This window comes from Orcinus orca, chromosome 7 (genome assembly GCF_937001465.1).
Source record: "Orcinus orca chromosome 7, mOrcOrc1.1, whole genome shotgun sequence".
NCBI classification, from domain to species: domain Eukaryota; kingdom Metazoa; phylum Chordata; class Mammalia; order Artiodactyla; family Delphinidae; genus Orcinus; species Orcinus orca.
Genome location: NC_064565.1, coordinates 37109814 through 37130599, shown reverse-complemented (window position 1 = coordinate 37130599; position 20786 = coordinate 37109814). Strand labels below are relative to the sequence as shown.

General features: G+C 35.0%; 1 non-coding gene across 1 annotated transcript; it reads right to left on the bottom strand.

Moving 5' to 3' along the window:
- Positions 1–5578: 5578 nt before the first annotated feature.
- Positions 5579–5650, bottom strand: TRNAE-UUC (transfer RNA glutamic acid (anticodon UUC)). Its single transcript has one exon. It is a non-coding gene; the product is annotated as a tRNA-Glu (tRNA).
- Between the last annotated feature and the right edge of the window lie 15136 nt (positions 5651–20786).

Below are 20786 nucleotides of genomic sequence, written 5' to 3'. Positions count from 1 at the left end.
TTCCAGTTTCTTGAATAAGTTTTGCTCTCTCCTGCTAAGAGATTTTACACACGTTATTTTATCTTCTGGAATACACCTCATTCCCTCCTGCTTCCTACTCTCATCTGGATAAATGGTCTCTAAAGTTGTTATAGATTTTTTTTTAATGACTACATCTCCAAGATTTTAATTAATTAATTAATGGTGACATCAGTAATATATTAGAACTAGTTCAAAAGAGATTTCAAAGAACACACCATACACACCCATGTGTATATATACCTACATATGTATATGTGTGTGTGTGTGTGTGTGTGCGTGCACTTGCAAACATGTGCACATGTTTATGGAGTGAAGCAGGCAATGAGGAATGCTGAAGTGAATTTATAAAATGATGTAAAAGTGATCAGTATCCACAGGGCAACAATCAGTTGCATTCCACTGGATGAAATCTGTTTGTATTTCTATGGAGAAGAATCATTTGTATTACTTCTTGTGTTCTACAATTTACTTAATTGTAAAATGGCTCAAACATCATGAAAATGGCTCAAACACCACTAGAGTGGTGCTCTAGTCATGACTTCCAGAGATCTCTTATGCCTCTTTCCAAGTCCCAACTCCACCATCATGATCATAAATTCTCAAAGTAATAAGATTAAGATATTGAGATTACTGAAGCCATGAAGTAAATTCCCTCTGAAAGTTTTTGTAAGGAATCTCAGATTAGATTTTTAAAAGCCTGTATAATTTACTCTCCCAAGGCAAGAATACTAAGCCCAAGAAACTCTACCAGGTTTCTCCAGCCCTACCTGTAAATTTTGATGAATGCTTTCCTTTCCGATGTTGCCAAATTTACTAATTTTCATGGTCTGCCTAACTTTTCTTAATCCCTGTAAGGCTGGGACCTGGTAAACCAGGTACCAGGCCAATTCCCCTGAGAGGTCTTTGTTGACATTAGCTCCAAACCTAAACCAATCTTTTTTTCTTAAAAGTGCCTGTACTACTTGACTCACTAAACATAATTCTCAAATATGATACTACAGATAAGGTCTTGGTTATGCAGTTGATTCCCCCAATTGTGTCATGGTAAAAGGAGGATAGATTCTTTTTGACCCCAAATAAATAACTATATTGCCAAAGTAATAAAAAGTAAGAAGATTTAGTAAGAGATTCTTGGGATCCGAGTCAGATATTATTTTTAAGTATTTCATTTTAGTTTATAAAAGCATAATTGTGGGTTCAAGATAAGTTAAGTAGAAAGAGAAAAGGTGGCTTTTTATATCCAGATAAATATGACATTGAACCAATATCAACCATATTCAGACAAACAATCACAATAAAATGTCCCTCATCAGCTCATTCAGTCCTATGTAACTGAGTGTTCACTTACTGGATATTTGGTTAGCTGTCTGTTTTCATAAAACCCTCTGCTTCTGGACTAAAAAGCCTGATGCAGTCCACTGGTATGGTATGAAAGTTTTATAGTTGATGTGAGCTCAGAAGCCTGTATTTGAGAGTTTATTCTTTGAAGTATCAAAAGTTCAAAGTACCTGGTACAGTAATTTCTCACAGGCTCTGAGACTGTCCTTGGTTGAAGACAAACTCTAACCTAAAGCTTATATCAAAGCCCTCAAGCAAATACTAACTTAAAATGAAATCTCATTTTAGAGGAGAGATTAAATAGCTGTGGTTTATTTAATAGTATAATCCAAACTACCAATATGGAGGAGATCACAGTTCTCTTTCAAGGCAGAGAATAATTCAGAAGACTTTTGATGAGTGTTTCTGCAGGTAAGGCATAGTATAGTCAGCAATGCATTGTTAAATCTGCAGGGAATTCCTATGGAGGCATACAATTTGTGAAATATGTACATTAATTTACCTACACTGGCTTGTCTCTCCTGATTCGACAGATTTGCCCATATAACACTTTACAATAGTAGCATAGTAAAGAAATCTAATTATTTCTAGCATCTCCCTGGGAAATTTCAAAGATAGTTTTAGATGTTAGAGTTATGCTGAAACTTTCATTTTATTTTTTTTTCCATTTTTAAAATTTGATATGGAGAAGACAACTCAAAATATTTTTCAGAAGAAATTTTGACACTTATTAAGATAGGATCATTCTTGCCAAAGACCTATTTAATCACAGTGACAAGAAAACATTTAACAATAAACATGGACAGTAATGTGATTTTAAAGAACCCTAGATCTTTCATAAGTAAGGGAATTTTTATTTCTTTTTCTTTGCTATCAAGGGCATAATTAATTCAACATAAAGCATAGGAAAAGTATTATGGTAAAACATGAAATCTCTGCTTTCAAAGAAGATTAGGTAAAGCAGGTAAAAAATGTTTCACAATAGTAGCCAAAGGCATTAATCAGTAAACCTAGGAAGTTAAGTCTAATAAGATTAAGTGAACTTTGACAAAGTTTTATTTAACACCTTGCCTCACTTCTTTACAGTCTTAGGTATTATATACCATGGCAAACAAAATTTACTTTCTAAGCTTTCTCTTTCATTAGTCTCTTTCATAGTCTAAAACAAACTGGCTTTACTTGAGGACAGTGGTTCTCACTCAGGTCTGAGGGTTCAAAACTATTTTCAAAACAGTACCAAGATGTTTTATGTTAACAGACAATGTGGTCGTCATTGTTATCTACAAATGATTAAATAAATAAAAGTGGTAATAATTTTCCATTTTAATATCTGATTAGCTAAATATTGAAAGTTATAATTCCTATAAACAAAAGCACTTTGGAATCCTTAGAAAGTTTTAAGAGTTTTGGTTCAGAGACCAAAAAATTTGACAACTGATGCTTTAGGACTAAACTCTTCTTTTTTCTTGAAAAACCAAAAACGCACATACACACAGTTTGATTTCTTGGTCTTTAATGCTGTTAGTATAGCTTCAACTACTTATACTAATTATTACTTGTTTTTAAATTGGAGTACAATTGCTTTACAATGTTGTGTTAGTTTCTGCTGTACAGTGAAGTGAATCAGCTATATGTATACCTATATCCCCTCCCTCTTGGACCTCCCTCTCACCACACCCGCCCCCATCCCACCCATCTATGTCGTCACAGAGCACCGAGCTGAGCTTCCTGTGCTTTATAGCAGGTTCCCACTAGCTAGCTATTTTATACATGGTAGTGTATATATGTCAATCCTAATCTCCCAGTTCGTCCCACCCTCCCCTTCCCCCACTGTGTCCACACGTCCGTTCTTTTAACCAAAGTAAATAACCGCCATTTCACAATCAGGGCACAGATACTTGAAAAAGCTGGCAAATGACAGCATTCTAGGAGACCAGCAGAGCCCGTGAGCACACACGTCTTGCCTTTCTACAGCTGCACACATCCAGTTCTCACCTTCTAAATGTGTCAAATATACACACTTAGATTATCCTGACTGAGAGCTGTAGTCTGTCTATAACACATAAAAGTAATAAGCAACAAAGTATATAAACTTAAAATTATACTCAGTGAACAACGTTTCAGTATTCTAGCTTACTCAGAAAATAACTTATTTAGTTAAAAGAATAGACTCAGGAAATCCACTTAACTGGGTTGTGTATTTGCTTTATTATTTCTTTTAGTTTTTTATTGGAGTACAGTTGATTTACAATGTTGTATTAGTTTCAGGTGTACAGCAAAGTGAATAAGTTATACATATACATATGTCCACTGTTTTATTTTTTTTTTAGATTCTTTTTCCATATAGGCCATTACAGAGTATTGAGTAGAGTTCCCTCTGCTATACAGTAGGTCCTTATTAGTTATCTATTTTATATATAGTAGTGTGTATATGTCAGTCCCAATCTCCCAGTTTATCCCTCTCCCCCCATCTTCTGGTAACCATAAGTTTGTTTTCTATCTCTGTGACTCTACTCCTGTTGTATAAATAAGTTCACTTATGACTTTTTTTTTTAGATTCCACATATAAGCAGTATCATATATTTGTCTTTCTGTGTCTGACTTACTTCACTCAGTATGACAATCTCTATGTTCATCCATGTTGCTGAAAATGGCATTTTCCTTTTTATGGGTGAGTAATATTCCATTATATATATATATATATATATATATATATATATATATATATATATATATATATATATATATACACCACATCTTCTTTATCCATTTTTCTGTCGATGGACGTGCAGGTTGCTTCCATGTCCTGGCTATTGTAAATAGGGCTGCAGTGAACATTGTGGTACATGACTCTTTTTGAATTATAGGTTTCTCAGGGTATATGCCCAGTAGTGGGATTGCTGGGTCATATGGTAGTTCTATTTTTAGTTTTGTAAGAAACCTCCATACTGTTCTCCATAATGGCTGTACCAACTTACATTCCCACCAACAGTGTAGGAGGGTTCCCTTTTCTCCACACCCTCTCCAGCATTTATTGTTTGTAGATTTTTTGATGATCTCCATTCTCACCACTGTGAGGTCATACCTCATTGTAGTTTTGATTTACATTTCTCTAATAATTAGTGATGTTGAGCATATTTTCATGTGCTTTTTGGCCATCTATATGTCTTCTTTGGAGAAATGTCTATTTAGATCTTCTGCCCATTTTTTTTGATTGGGTTATTTGTTTTTTTGATATTAAGCTGCATGAGCTGTTTGTATATTTTGGAGATTAATCCCTTGCCATTTGCTTTATTTGCAAATATTTCCTCCCATTCCAAGGGTTGTCTTTTCATTTCGTTTATGGTTTCCTTTGCTGTGCAAAAGCTTTTAAGATTAATTAGATCCCATTTGTTTATTTTTGTTTTTATTTTCATTACTTCTAGGCAGTGGATCAAAAGAGATCTTGCTGCAATTTATATCAAAGAGTATTCTGCCTATGTTTTCCTCTAAGAGTTTTATAGTGTCCAGTCTTACATTTAGGTCTCTAATGCATTTTGGGTTTATTTTTGCGTATGGTGTTAGGGAGTGTTCTAATTTCATTCTTTTACATGTAGCTGTCCAGTTTTCCCAGCACCACTTATTGAAGAGACTGTTTTTTCTCCATTGTATATCCTTGCCTCCTTTGTCATAGATTAGTTGATCATAGGTGTGTGGGTTTATCTCTGACTTTTCTATCCTGTTCCATTAATCTATATTTCTGTTTCTGTGCCAATATGATACTGTTTTGATGACTGTAGCTTTGTAATGTAGTCTGAAGTCAGGGAGCCTGATTCCTCCAGCTCCATTTTTATTCCTCAAGATTGCTTTGGCTGTTTGGGGTCTTTTGTGTTTCCATACATATTGTAAAATTTTGTTCTAATTCTGTGAAAAATGCCATTGGTAATATGATAGGGATTGCATTGAATCTGTCGATTGCTTTGGGTAGTATAGTCTTTTTCACAGTATTGATTCTTCCAATCCAAGAACATGGTACATCTCTCCATCTGTTTTTGTCATCTTTGATTTCTTTTGTCTTTGTCTTATAGGTTTCTGAGTACAGGTCTTTTGTCTCCTTAGGTAGGTTTATTCCTAGATATTGTATTCTTTTTGGGATTGTTTCCTTAACTTCTCTCTCTTTTCTCTCTCTCTCTTTTTTTTTTTTTAATTTGGCTGTGTCAAGTGGCTTATGGGATCTTAGTTCCCTGACCAGGAATCAAACCTGGGCCCCGGCAGTGAAAGTGCCAAGTCCTAACCACTGGACCACCAGGGAATTCCCAGGGTTGCATATTTGCAATTTACTGAAAGTGAATCAATGAATAAGTGTCTCTGTTTCTTTATTATGTGTTCAAGTACCATAGACCCAGAGTCAGAAAACCTAATGCAACTCTGTTAGAAATGAATTAGTTATCACATAATCAAACCATTTTAAAGGTAAAAATATGGAAATCCAGAAGAATTCATAATTTCCCATAATTACAGTGCTTGTTAGAGAGGACCTTCACTGCAGCATATCAGTGTGGCATCATATAACAATTCTCAGAAATGCCAAAGGCTAAGATTTCAAACAAAATCCTTCATTTTGGGATTGGTACACAGTATAGTATGGCTGTCTGAATGTTTTCTCTCTAGTTACACAGTGCGTGACCAACTTAGTTGGGTGAGGTAAGTTTAAAAAGGGGTTTTTTTTAGGAAAGTTTTTTTTTTTTTTAATAAAAAGGTGTATAATCATTGGAAAATATTTGTAACTTACAGGAGTATATATAAAGAAGAACATAATCTAATCTGTAATCTTCCTGCCTTTAGATAACCACTCTAAACATGCCAGCATCTCTTTTCTTTTAGTTTATTATTATTTTTACAAAACTATTGTTAGGGAATTCAACATTCATTTATTTAATAAAGGCAAGAGTTGGGAGGAAGGTACATACCTATCTCATTAACACTTAATTCTTGACATTTTCATTTGAGTTTCTAATGTTTCAAATGTGAGAAGCTGACTTTGCTGCTTTAGCATTCTTTAGGGCATAAGGGCAAACAGTTTGTCTTTTGACTGTTGATTTATTACTTCACTGTTGTAATTACCTTAGCTGTATAGGGTATAAACCTCTTTACATTGAAATGTGCTCCCACCACACACACAAATACATTTTATTTACTTTCATGTGGATTTCAGAATTATCTTGTCAAGATGCATAATATAGGCCCACTAAAATTATAATTTCTATCACATTGAACCTATAAATCTTGAGAAGAATTGTAATGTTTATATATTTGTTTCTTCTAAGATTTAGAAAAATCTAGATTCTGTCTTCTATTAAAATATATTTGTTGGTATTTTTACAGAAGTTTGTTTTTAAAAAATATTTTGGACCTATGCAAACATTGTTAAAATTATTTCTAGAATAATTCTATTCATTAAATTTTGCCATTTTTGCTTTTTATTTTTTTCCTGCTGTTGCCACATAACTAGTTATTGTTGATGTGGAGAAAAGTTTCTGGGAAAAAAACAAAATAAAACACAATAACACATCATTTTCTCCAGGATTTATACTTCTTTATTTTATGATTTGTTCCTGTTATCAGAATTTCTGAAGCAGTATTTTAAAATTCTTTTTATATAATCTGTTCAATTGTTCTTGGTTTAGAGTTTCACCAATCAGCATGGTATAGACTGTAGATTTTAGATGAAAGATTAAGCCTAGTATTTCATAGTGTTTCTTTTTTCAAGAACTGGTATTAAAGTTTATCATATTTTAAACATATATTAATTTGTATGCTTTCTTTTTGTGTCTGTTGATGTCATGTGTAAATATAATTAGTGATCAGTTTCTTCTTATTAAAATCCTGTTTTTCTTGGAATATACTCACTTTGATTGTGATGATTGATGATGACAGAAAGTGACAGAAAGGAGGAATCCTTGATTGAGAACTCCATGATTTAACATTTTCTTTTTTTGAAAGGGAAGCACACCTTTCTAAACTAATTGTACAGAGGAAGGATTCTATACTAGGAATTATGTTTTCTAATGGCCAGATTCTCTGGTTCTTGGGGCATAGCCAAATGTGGAAGCCTAATTACTGTAACCACAAAACCCACAGAAATAGATTTTTGGGCTGATGCGGAAGACTTTTGTGTATGAAGTCAGTGCCAAGCATTTATCACTGAATTTTTCAAGGTGCTTTGGAAGCCAAAAATGTTGGTAGTTGTGACTCAGGAACAATAGATGTATAATTTGTTACATGAAGAAGAAGTAGTCTAAAATACCTTTTAAACTCTTACTTTATCCCTGACTGGTCATCTGCACATAATTTTGCAGAAAGTAGGCTATCAAAGTGAAGCATTTAAAAATAAATGAATATAATTTATATTAATCTTTCATTTGCCTTTTTAGCCATACCTACATTTATCTATTTGATCTAACGTGCTTTAATTCATATTATTTCTCAATCACTGCCAGCAGTGGTAACAGATTATACAGTAGCTCAGGCAGAAATACAGTGAGGGCATTCTAATTTTATTTGGTGGTGGTGGGTGGGTGTGGGGATTTTCTCATCTTCATAAATAGAGTTGTGGACATGAGAGCCCTATTACTTTTATTCTCTGTTCCCCTACTTTATTCTCCCCACAGCAAGCACAATCTTTGCTATTTTATGCCTACAAATATTTTTAAGACATACCTCTATAAGAGCATACTTCTGTGTTTTAATAAGAGTAAAACTTTTTTATAGCAGGAATTGTCTATACAGCTTAAAGCATACACTATTCTTATGTCTTATATCTACAAGTTAGTTTTTAAAAAATAGGCATACTTATATTTAAGCAGTGTTTTGTAATTTATGAAATATCTTTGTTGGATTTAGAGCTAAAAAACACTTTAAAGTTCATCTAGCCCAAATTTACCTGAAAGACATAGCAGAAAGACCACCAAAATCGAGGCTTCCTACTCTGGGTGTAGGTCTTTTAACCATCTCATTCATATGTACTCTGTCTTCTGCCACGTTCTGATGCACTCCCACAACAAACAAATAAGGTGATAGATTTGTGTGCATTGATAGAATCTGACATGTTATGTGAAGGCTAGTACTTCCTAGATGACCCCCATCATTTAAAATTCTACATGCCTGTCTCTTCTAGCTATTTGAGGAAGAGCTCTCTTCTATTTTGTCAGTATTAAGATGTACCAATTGCTTTTGGGAATTGATACAGGAATTTTAGGAGGAGTAGAAACACTGATACATTAAGTACAGACATCAGTTTGATGATGTATTTTATTTTCCGAGAAGTTCAATCAAATGTGGGGAAAACACCCCAATATATTGTAGTTTTTCATGTTTTAAGGATTCCCTCAACCTAATCAGATCATAACATACATTATACTAGTTTTAATCTTGTTGAGATGTGTATTTTGCCATTAACCTCATTTTTAAAACTTGTATGATACGGTGTAACATGTATAAAATGTTAGCTCAAAGAAGACATTCAAAAAATAGATTTTGTGTTCTATTTTATTATTATCAATACTACTGTTGTTATTAATTTTCACACTAAGTGCTAAGCTTTTAATAACATTTCCTCCTTTTTTACCTGGAATAAGCAACTAGAAAAAATTGTGGGGTTTTCTTTCATAGAAAATTTAAACTCAAGATACATTCTGCATTTTTCTCCAAAATACTCAATTAAAATATCAAAGTGCTGTGTTTGGGATGCTCAGTTAAAATGTTGGGAAGCTCTTGCTCTTCCGGACACATGAGGAAGTAAATTTTCTATCAAAGCTCTGTGAATGCCTTAATAGAGAAATGCGTTTCCATTATTTGGTAAGTGTAATAAAATATGCCACTAGGGAAAAAAAAAAGTCTCTTTGGTTAAGTTCAGTGGGCTAGTTCTTCAATTCTGATTTCGCTATGCCTCTCACCAGCTGTAAAACCTTAAAGAAGGAATATCTTTCTCTCCCTCTTCAGCTACTCTTTACAACATCCAGAGTGAAGGGGAGCATGTTTGTATCTGCGAATTGCTACAGAGGTAGAATGATTCTGATTGTGTTGGAAGTGATTGCTAATATTTCATAGACGTTTTCAAGCTTTCTGAAATAAACTGCATATTTGAATCTTTCAGACAGATGTCAGTTTTATTAATTTTCCTCCTTTTGTTATCTGGTGTGAAGTCATGTTGGTTTACAATTTATGCTATGTTTTTATTCATTGTAAAGATAGGCAGGGAAAAAAGAGGAGCTTGACACATTGTGATTGTTCTTCTTTCTGTCTGAAACACATGAATTTGGGTGCCTCACAATTATTTTTCTGAGGTCTATGGTTAAAATGGTCTACATTTTAGTCTTTTGACGTCAGTAAGCATTTATTTATAGAGTATTTTTCAAAATTCTCATCATTCTCTGTTCCTCTTGAAATTAAAAAAAAAAATTACTAGTAACTGGAAATAGGGCACAGATATCCAGGAAATGTAATTTGGCAATAAATGCTGTTTTGAAGTACACTGCATAGTTTGTGGATAAATATTTCTTTAATGCATGTAATTACTGGATCAGCAGAATAAATGTGGTCATGTCCTTGTAATTAATACATTGTCAAAAGTTCATTTAAGTATAATAATTTTACTGGGAAAATGCTGTCTATGTGTTTCCTGCAATAATTCGTTAAATTAAGTGCAATAAATATAAAATTACTCTCAGAAATTTTTTTTTTCAAGTTCTTTTTCACTAGGTGTCACATAATGCTTTTAAGAAAGCCTTCCACACATCCCCTTTACACTAGCCCTTACCTCTTCAATTTAAGAACCCTCAAGCAGGGGTAAGGGTAGACACTAAATATTACACTTGACTTTTCTAAAAATTTCATTTTAGCTTTAGAATATTATAACATAGCATATATTACAGCTTAGGTTGAAAATATTTAGCCAGGAGTCATGCAAACTGCCAAGTGGTCTTGCCTTTAATACAGGATACTAGTAAAGCATGGCTGTCCCCTTCTGCACTCAGCTGACCATTTAGCTCTGGAGGCTGGAGTCATGGCAACCCAGAATTCTAGGGCTGGACCCGTGCAACCCCTTCATTTTATAGTCTTGTCACATTGCTCCAAGCCCTCCACAGAAGGATGCTGGGCTCTGCTAAGTGAAATAGCTGTGGGCACTCAAGGAGGACATGATAAATTAAAGGTGCTTTCTTTTTAATGTTATGGCCAAAGGGCTGCAGGGAAGCATGGTTTCCATTGCCTGACATTTTACCTGTGTTGGGAATGTAGCTGGAAGTTCTATAAATAAAGGGCAGTGAGGAAACCAGAGATACTCAACAGGGTTGGGAATAGAGTGCACTGTATGGTAGGCATGGCTAGAAGTGGTACGCAGCTAGCAGAGACCTTTTTATCTCTGCTGTACCCAAGTAATTAATGGATGAGGGATAAAGGACAAAAAATGTGTTAAGGGTGGTAGAGGGTAGAGGAGGTGGGAAGGAGAATGGACAGTTGCTAAGTCTGGCATAGACTGATACATTTTGGCCACTTGATAATGTCTTCATGACCTCTTTGCTTCCAGTTTTCTTTTTAAAAAATAGTTAAAAACTACGGCTCCAGAGCAGCATTTCAAACATTATACAGTTTTATTCAATTTCCCCTTAGATTTCTATAGGCCTTATAATCATCTTGCCAGTCCAACATCTAACCTTCCTCAGAGAATATAGCAACTTTGCAATTAAATCAGGTTCTTCCTATTTTACTGTTCTACCTTGTCCTGTAATAGACTACCCATCCTCTGTACTTCCAAAGTACCACTCATTTAAATTTACCGTTTGCACTTGTTGTTGACGGAAGAATGGTAAATAGGAAAGAGATATTAGAACTTAGTGAAGTAAAACAAATTCTTAAGCATCGGAATACGTAGAAATGTATTACCATTTCCCATCTTGAAAATCATCTCACTGATTGTTTCTCTCTTTAGAACTTTGGCCTCTCCACGTAAAACTTGGGCTTTCCATTCACACCTGGTTCTTCTGTACACCTCCTTCTTCCTTTACCCTTCCTCTCTTTCTGTCTTGGGCTGCTTGTAGAAATATTCTTCTCCTATGATGATATAGAATCATTCAATTCTCTCTATATATTGCCCTCTTCCCCAAGATCACATGCTGATGGGCTCATCTTATACACATAAACAGACATCCAGCAAGATTCCTAAACAAGAAGCCATGTCCTTTTATGTAAATTATATTACTCCCTAATTATAAAAAAAAACAGCACAATATATTCTTGTACTAAATATTTTTTTCCCTTTTGACCACTTAAATCTTATTTGAGTAACCAGAGAAATCATATAAGGTGGGGGAAGAAGGGAAGCTTTCACAATGTGTTGGAGGAATTTAAAATCTAGTTGTGAAAGTATGTAGTGGATAGGATGGATAGATAGATAGATAGATAGATAGATAGATAGATAATGTAGACAACTAGCTGGGAAGCAGAAAATAACCAGACCTTTAATTATAAACAAATAAGCATGAGGTACTGTGTAACAATATGAATATATGAATGCTCAGAGAGTAAAGCATTCAGAATTCAGAAGCTGAGTTGGTAGAGCTTTCTGGGTAGTTTTCGTGCACAGTCATGGCACATGGACATGGGTGAGTACAGTTGTTTTAGACCCAGTGAACTGAGGCAAATTAACTTCAAGGTTAATTAACCTGAGCTTTTGGCCTCTTCACTTGCATGGATCCCTGGTACTGGTAGGGGCTCTGGCAACATGCTCATGTAGTCATATATTTGCATACATGGTCCAAAAGTTACAAAAGTAGGATAGTTTAACCATAATTAAAACTGCTAACTGTTTAAACTGTTAAAACTGTTGCCTATTTCCCCTCCATTTTCCTCTGCATTTCCCTTCCCCTTCATCAAGTGGTGTTACAGTGGCCATAAGCTGTTTGGGGATCTTACTCAGGGGAAGTTTAGTTGCTGATACATTAATCTGGTTTTAGTGGGTTAGGTTTATGTGTTTCACAGCCCTTTTTGCAAGATTGCCAGGTAAAATTCAGAACACTAGTTAAATCTGAATTTCAGATAATGAACAGATAAGTTTTTAGTTGTAAGTATGTCAAAAGAAATTACCAGTTGTTCATGTGAATTTCAAGCTTCACTGGCCATCCCCTATTTTTGTGTGTTAAATCTTGCTATAGTCCACTTCCATGTTTGGTTCTGCTATCATCCTGGTACAGAACAACCACCAGGTGTGCTTCTCACCCACTGTACCTACTCTCCACGCATCAGGACCCAAAGGTGTGGGCTCAGAGGTCATATTACAAAATGGCCATGGCCTGTGCTACCCTGGCACTGGAAGAATACCAGTGGTGGAAGAGAAACAAGGTTCAGAATCTCCTAAATCAGAAGCTATATTGTGAAAAAATTTTCCCAAATCTTACAGCTCATAAATTTAAAAAAAAAAAAAAAGGATCTCACAGAAGTTTCCCCAAATTTGACAACAGCCCTAAAAGTTCACATGCTCTTACCAACAATGACCTGTGATCCTAAAAATAACTTCTCTAAACTACCAATAAAGAAAAAGTCAAATATACTAGAGGGGAGATTAAAATTATAATCATTAAGAAATTATAGTTCTATGAAGAGACAATCAAAGAATGTACAAACCAAAAATGTAGGGGAAAAATGATTACAGAGACAGGCCAGGTGGTCAATTGAGAAAAGTATTATTTTTCAAGATTTTGTGATGTTTACCATACCCAACTGCCTTAAAAATGGTATTTTGGTGAGCTTTCTCTTTCTAAATAAATATGTATGTATTCGGGCTTCCCTGGTGGCGCAGTGGTTGAGAGTCCGCCTGCCGATGCAGGGGACACGGGTTCGTGCCTTGCTCCGGGAGGATCCCGCGTGCCGCGGACTGGCTGGGCCCGTGAGCCATGGCCGCTGAGCCTGCGCATCCGGAGCCTGTGCTCCGCAATGGGACAGGCCACAACAGTGAGAGGCCCACGTACCACAAAAAAAAAAATAAAAGTATGTATTCATAATTTTGTGTCCTTCTTCTTAAAGAGGATTCTCAAAATTGTAAAAGCTTTAGGTTTGGTGTGATGACTTGAGCATCATCCAGAGATTCATAGTTATTTTCATACTGTGTTTGGTCTGTCTTGTAGATCTTGATTCTTTTCAGTTAAAAAAAAAAAAAAGAGCAACTGCGATTTTGAGTTAGTTACCACCTACTGTGGCATGATAGTTGGGAATTATCTGTGGTATCACATTGCCTGTGTCCAATCCAAGCCCCTTGTCTTTTTACCTTTATGACCTTAGGTAAATTACTTAGCTTTCCCTGTGCCTCAGTCCTAACAATAAGATTATTGTTAAGACTAAGTGAGATGATGCTTGTGATACACTTAGAAGAATAGCTGACACATAGTTTAAAGTCTTAATAAATTGTGAACATTATTACCAGTATTATCAGTGTTATCATTAGACCAAAAATTCACCCCATTTAATTCATTAAAAAGCAGCAGGGGGCTTCCTTGGTGGCACAGAGGTTGAGAGTCCGCCTGCCGATGCGGGGGACACGGGTTCGTGCCCCGGTCCGGGAAGATCCCACATGCCGCGGAGCGGCTGGGCCCGTGAGCCATGGCCGCTAAGCCTGCGCGTCCAGAGCCTGTGCTCCGCAACGGGAGAGCCCACAACAGTGAGAGGGCTGCGTACCGGAAAAAAAAAAAAAAAAAAAGCAGTAGGTACAAATGGGAGTATGTTAGGCTTAGTCTCATGGATCATTTAAAAGTTATTTCATGAGATTTTCTACATAAAAATAGGTAGGTTTTAATAATGGAACTTTTTAAATAATGGAACTCAAAGAAGGATGTGTGACCACACATGTCCCTTACTGTACAGCCCCAAATGAGAACCATCCATAGACTTATGGGTTTATGTTTATGCTGTATTTGGTCTGTCTTCTGGACTTTGGGTTCTCTTCAGTTTTAGAAAAAATAGCAGCTGTGATTTTTGAGTCAGTTACCTACTACTTATTCTCAAAAGGCAGAAATTCTGTAAAGGAGATTGTCTTCTCAATGTAAAGGAGAAAAAAAATAGCATATGTCTCTCCTTTAGATTGTCAAAGTGATTCAGAAAAAATCATAGCACTTCAAGTCACATTTGCTCAGGTCCCACTCACACCACATCCACAATCGAGCCATATAATCAATGGGCTCTTCACCAGGAGAAAACAGAAATTGGCCGTCAGTCTGGCTGGTCTTGTGGAAAATCAAATACTTGCTGACCCTGAACACTGCTCACAAACTTCTCTGACATCCATTAATTCAGTGTAATAATTTGATGGTGGGCATTCAAAATAGATTCAAGTGCATGTTTGTGAAGTAAAGGAAAAGTCATTTTACATATAAGGAAATCATCATAGATATTTAAGAAAAACAAGATAGGTTGTCACACAAACTGAATGTTATGGACTGAATAACGTTTTTGTCTCCCTAAAACTCATATGTTGAAGCCCCTAACCCTCAATATGATAAAGATGGGGCTTTGGGGAACTAATTAGGTTTAGATGAAATCATGAGAGTGGGGCACCCCCTTGATGGGATTAGTGTGCTTATAAGAAGATGGAGAGAGACCAGAGCGCGCTCTCTCTCTCTCTCTCTCTCTCTCTCTCTCTCTCACTCTTTCTCTGCCATGTGAGGATACGGTGAGAAGTTGGCCATCTGCAAGCCAGGAATAGGGCCCTCACCTGGGAACCAAATCAGCCATCACCTAGATCTTGGACTTCCCAGCCTCTAGTAGTGTAAGAAATAAATTCCATTGTTTAAACCACCCAGTTTTGTTACGGCAGCCTGAGCTAAGACAGTATGCATTGAAATGTATCCTGTATTATTCTAGGAGAACTGAGTTGGCTTGACTATACTATTTCTTGTAACACGATGTCATTCTTTGTTAAGGTGGCCTGTGCTAGATTTCCCTTCAGTGTGCTCTCTCCCATCATGTTGCTCCCAGTATGCTCTTTCCCACTGCATAGCATTTATCCGAGTCAACTGAAATTAGATTGTCTCCCCACTGGTTTCTGAGATCTTTTAGGTCCCCATTTTTCTGAATCCCTAGTGCCTACTACCATGCCTTGTACAAAGTTATGCTTTCAATGTATTTGTTTATCTGAAAGAATGAGATGGAAATACATACGTTTTACTTTCCTAATATTCCACTTGCTACTGTCATATCTGCTGACTGCCAATAATAGTTACATTATAACTGTAGAAGTAATTCACATTGGACCTTTCCACTGTTATTTAAAATTCTTGGTCCCATTTTGCATGAGAACTTCATGCTATGGATTTTGGAGAATGCATATCTAATACATAAGTATTTCAAATAAAGACACAATGCATATGAGGCACAACTAAGCATTGAACATGGAAAAACATCAGACAACCTTGATCTTCTCATCTCAGAACATGATTCCAAATTCCCAGTAAAGTCATAGAGAGTGGAGAGTTATCACAAAAACTTATATCCTCCTGAAGTCTGTATTTCACTTTTCTAAGTGTTTACTGCCCTGGACCACTACCATTCTCGAACACATATCGAAGAAGCACAGAGTTCTTTACTGAATTTCAAACATCATCAGCTCAGGGACAAATGCTTAGCTAAGGCTCACATCTATCATTCTGGTTGGTACATATGGTAATTTTCTCTAAATTGGCTGGCTTTCTCAGGCTACTGTATCATCCTGAGATATTAAGTTTTTAAATTGGCTCTTCCCACCTCTTTTAAAGTTAGATGGCTGATTGCTGTCACATAATTTAATGATCTAGTCCAATCTATACAATGACTGTGTAACATGGGCAAGATAATTGTAGATGAATTGCATGCTATTAATCAGTTGGCTTTTTGTTCTTACATGTTCCATTGCTTATCATTCAAGGAAGAAAATTGTCTTTTGACAGGGGTCCCATTGCAGCCTTTTTACTGTCCAATAACATCAAGGCTGAGATTTCAAAAGATAAATGAGAATAAGTGTTGGGGGGAGAGACTTAGTTAAAAGGCCTGTTTATCTAAGAATTATTTTTGGAGAAATTAGAAATTTGCCTGTATTGTTAGAGAATAAGTTGTAGAATGTTTTTATATTAAAAAAAATAGAAATAGTTTAAATAGATTTTCTCATTAGAGATTCACCAGTTTATGCGAGAGACTACCTTTCGTTGTGAAAAGGATAACACCAAAGCTCTAACTCTCGGTAAGCATCCCTTACTCTTTCCACCCCCTAATAAACAATGACTATATTGGCAATGGAACTTTATCTAAAGTGATGGCCTAGGCACTCTATTCATTGTCATACTTTACTCACAGATGAGAAGATGAGAGAGCATGCCTTTTTAATCATGTGTTCCCAGATGAGAAGCATGCCTTTTTAATCATGTGTTCCCATAGCCTAGCTCAGCTATCTAGAATTTATTAGATGCTCAATTAATGTTTCTTCAACTAAACCAATCTATTTTTGATCTCGTAAAGCTAACTCTGCAAATAAAGAGTTATTATTAGGGAAATAAATCAACATGAGCCTTCTGGATGGGGAGTCAACACAGTGAGGAAATAGTGACATTTCCAACTGTACAGAATGTGCAATTAGCAGTTTGAATGCAAGGTAAAAAGTCCCGTTTTGGATTCAACATGTGTCCCAGCATTTTTTAATTTTATTTTATTTAATATTTAATGATGACAACAAAATCAAATGAGAGTTCAAAATGATCTCTTATTAGACATTATATCCATATATTTACATATACATGTACATATACTTATATGAGCAAGTATATGTTTTCTTTTGCTTTTTTTTTCCCTCTTAACTCTAGGCTTTATGAGTTAAATAAACCACTGACTGAACCACTTGTAGTAAATTACTCCTCTAATGCATCTCAATGCAGGGATGAGGGAAGGAGATGGACTTTGCTTGTCTTGTAGACAGATTTTCTTGACATTATACCAGATGTTCTTAAATGTGCTCTTTGTTCCTCTTTTTTGACTGTTTCCACTTGCATCCTCTGGGGTAAAGCTGTTTCTATGGGAATGACTGTCAATCAGGAATGTATGTTTCTTGAAAATAACTTGAAGGCAAACTCTTAACTGTTGTAAAGAGACTGATGGGGGCTAATAGTCATGGAAGCAAAGTTAAAAATCTAGAGGGAAACATTATTATGAAGTTATTTCAGCATTAACATAAAATACTATTTATTTCTTTTAAGCAGAAGATATTTGAATAAATAATATCTTACAAATGGCATTTATTTTATTAAAGGGAAACAGTATTTTAGGGAGAAATAACAGCAAAGAAAAAAAACGATTTCTCCTAGTGTTTTCTGGCTGCATCTTCACCTATACAAATCTTTGCCTATTCATAACTCCTATTTCTTTATCTTAAAAACTTTATTTTAGTATAAGCTGTAAGATGGTGCCTCTTGATGAAAAGCAGATGTTTTATTTGCTGTTTCTTTTTCTTTTCAAGAGTGTTTGGACTTTTTCAGTACAATGTATAATGCTAACTCTTTTTAATAAGCAAGAACATAGCCATGGCACTTAAGTGAAAACAGGACAGAGGGGCTGGCAGTCATATAAGGAGAGCTTCATCGAACACCAGGACCTATGAATGTATAAGAATGAATGATCAGAAGTGGGCATTAAATCAATTTTATATTCACCATTTCAACATCAAGAAGAGTTGTTAGTTGTAAACCAATTGTTATTCAACTTAATGAACTAATTAGGAAAATCAGTCGCAGTAATAGTATTGGTACAAACTGATCTGAATATAAAAAGTAGAATTAGAATTCTAATACCAAACTTTCCAAACTAGAAAGACCACATAATACTGTTGATAAGATCTTTTCTTTGTAAAATTGATCATAGGCAGTTCGTCATTTACTGAATTTGATTTTTACAATCCATTCCTCTGTAACTGTGATACACCACACTTATACTTGTGATATTTCTGTTGTGTATATATGTCTTGCAATCTGCCAGGATGATTTAGTTAATTTCTTAAATACTTTGGGTAAACTGGCTCCATTATTATTTTTCCTATTCCTTTGCTTCATTTAGTTAATGAATGGCTGTCATCCAGAGATATAAAATATCAAGACCTCTACCCAAAGACCACACTTGGGCTGGCAAGAATGCCACAACTGCCCAGTTGAATCACAGACAGAGCTGGAGCATACGGGAACAAATTCACAAATAATAGAGAAAAGTCATCTGAATATTGCTTAGACCATTTTTAACATGAAATTTTCCAAAGATAGAATCATAAACTCCAGAAGATATATGTTAGTTGTCACTCCTATCTTTTGTTCCCTAAGTTGTGCTTTTTTAATATGAATGAAATATTTTCCTCAGAGGTGACTGGGTAATTGTTTTGATAGTTACATAATTTTGTATCTTAGTGATGAAATATTTATGCATGCAATTCAAGTTATCAGTTATAAAGGGAAACTATTTAACCATAGTGGACTAATGGTACATGGGGAAAATGGGTGTCAAAAGGAAATTTATTATATCTTCCAAGTACTGCTTTCTGTGATAAAATACAATTTGTATGATTGTGAAGTAGCATTGTTTATTTTTCCAGTCAAAAAGTCACTGTCAAAAGTATGTTTGGGGAGGGAAAAAATGGCCTTAAAACAAATGTATCACAGGGAATATCTAGGTTGTTAAAAAAAACAAAAAAAAACCTAGGGCAGCATGTTAAAAATGAACATTTCCAATACAATTTGTCATCCATGCATAAATCTTGCTGACATTTTCAGTCACTTTAATAGCCTGCCCATTTTATAAATCAGTATGAACTTGCACAGTTGCAAGAAGTGTGTATTTTGAACATCTCATTTGCATACTTTACCAGAAGCCAATGAGGCAGTGGGAGCAGCACTGGTGATCACAATACGTGTTTGGGGAGAGGCAGAGGAATCAGTAATGGCTTTGCCTTTAGGGATTGCTGTACTCCATAGGGGATGAAAATGAGAAATATTTTTCAAACAGCAGGGGTAAAGGTTTTAAAACTAGAAACACATGGAGTGATAAAGATGTTAGTGCCACAGGGCGCATAGCAGGAAAAATTTACAATGTAAAAACTGTAATTTCAGCATTAGGAAGTAATAATCGTGTTTCATCATTGTTATTAAAGCATGACCCTTAAAGTCACATAAATTAGATATAAGTTTCAAGAGAAGTTTATTAATCTTTAGCAGGAAAATATTAGGAAAGTTTATTATCAGATAAGATTTTCAGGGGGAGGCACGTTCTTCTGACTTTGTGTGTTTGTGTTGTGTGTGTGACTTCTCAGGGAAGTCTGTATCATTTCAAAGGGTAAATAAAACTTTGCTCACTATCAGCCAGTGGGTATAAATAATGCCTACTGACAGATAGCGCTTGTTCTTTTAAATTAGCAATTTGATGAGCTAACATGATACACAAAGAATGGGGACTGACCTATCCAAAATAGTTCTACTTGTCCAGAATAAAATAGTACATGAGAACTAAAGCTTACTTTTAATACAGAATGTTGCTTAGATGACGTTGATGATAAACCAATGTTGCTAGCATAATTATTAAATTAGTAAAAGATTTAGGGTTCTTGGAATATTGAAAAATTTATAACTAAATGATGAGGTTTTATTAGTAGCTCTGTGACAAAATTGGTGAAAATTTATACTTTAGAGAAGGGCAAGAACCAATAATTATCAATGGACATTAAAGAACTATTTATGTAAAGAAGGTAAATTATTTGATGATGCGTGTATTAATTTGGAACTGAATATCTAGATTATGGGTGAAATATTAATTTTTACCAATTAAGACTTCCTTCAAAAGTCTGGTTTTAGAAGTTTTGAACTAAACCTGTGTGTTTGCATAATTATTTAGGTGGAACTCAAATCTTGCCAAGTTAAGGGGAAAAAACTTGCTCCTTGTTCTTTTTTTTTTCTAATAATATGTTTCAACATTTATGGAATAGGGTGATGAGTTGTAAAACACAAATTTTATAAAGCATAATTTTAGAACAGCAAACACTCCTCAAATACATTATAATCCGAGTCAAAGCAAATTTATATTAATGCAACATCAGAAACACATTTTGCATACAAGTAAAAATTGTTGTAGAAGATATAAGAAAATATAAACAAGCATAAAGAATAACTTTTCTACAAAACAAACGTAGCCACTTTTAACATTCTCATATGTACTATTCCAGGATTCTTTCTAAGAATATGTATTTAATCTTATAATTTTATTTTATACATATTATTATAGAAATATACTTTTTAAAAATGTATAAGAATATTATTATTTGGGCACGTACAATAAATGAGCTATTGCTCAGCAAAGTGTGTCCAAGTAGAAAGCATATAGAATTTGATAGAATGACAGTTCAGGAT